General features: G+C 40.1%; 1 long non-coding RNA gene across 1 annotated transcript; it reads right to left on the bottom strand.

The window, feature by feature from the left end:
* Nucleotides 1-70: 70 nt before the first annotated feature.
* LOC107735084 (uncharacterized) lies at nt 71-514 on the bottom strand. The gene is made up of 4 exons (XR_001639283.1): nt 455-514; nt 324-377; nt 193-237; nt 71-98 (listed from the first exon to the last, which is right to left on the bottom strand). It is a non-coding gene; the product is annotated as an uncharacterized LOC107735084 (long non-coding RNA).
* Between the last annotated feature and the right edge of the window lie 105 nt (nt 515-619).

The raw sequence follows: 619 nt of genomic DNA, 5'->3' as shown, positions 1-619 counted from the left end.
TGTATGAAGCTGTTAATGAATTCATTGCACTAACATATGTATATGTGAAATATAAAACTCTGAGGTTTCACCTTATCACCTTTGAACCCAGGTCTTCCCTGTGGATGAGGAACCAGGAACAGAACCAGTGTTGGTCAGAGAGTCATTGATAACACAGACTGTATAAAGTGATTATATGAAGATGTGATGTACCTCTGGACCGTTGATTCCTGGAAGACCGGGTGCTCCTGTTTCCCCCTGTAAAACAGGTCAGATCAACTAGTCAACAACAGTAAACTATAGATCTAATAATCATAATTATAGGTAATTATTTTCACTCTCACCCTTGAGCCTTTTTGACCAGGTGCTCCTTCATAACCTTGCTCTCCTTTTTTACCCTAAACAAAGTAGAGTTTTTCTCATGAATGACACTAATAAACGAAAATGGCCTCAATTTCATCTGAGCGATACTCACAGGAGCTCCTGGAGGACCGCGTTCACCTTTCTCACACAAACACACTGGTGGCCGTGGACACTGGCAGGAGGAATACAACCAACAGGTAGTTTGCAATCAGCATTTAAAAAAAAAAATTTATTCACCCACAAATGAAAATTCTGTCATCATTTACTCACCCTCATG

This window comes from Sinocyclocheilus rhinocerous, unplaced genomic scaffold (genome assembly GCF_001515625.1).
Source record: "Sinocyclocheilus rhinocerous isolate Xijiao unplaced genomic scaffold, SAMN03320098_v1.1 C35763957, whole genome shotgun sequence".
NCBI classification, from domain to species: Eukaryota; Metazoa; Chordata; class Actinopteri; order Cypriniformes; family Cyprinidae; genus Sinocyclocheilus; species Sinocyclocheilus rhinocerous.
Note: the sequence above shows the minus strand (reverse complement) of the source record. Positions and strands in the feature narration are given on the sequence as shown.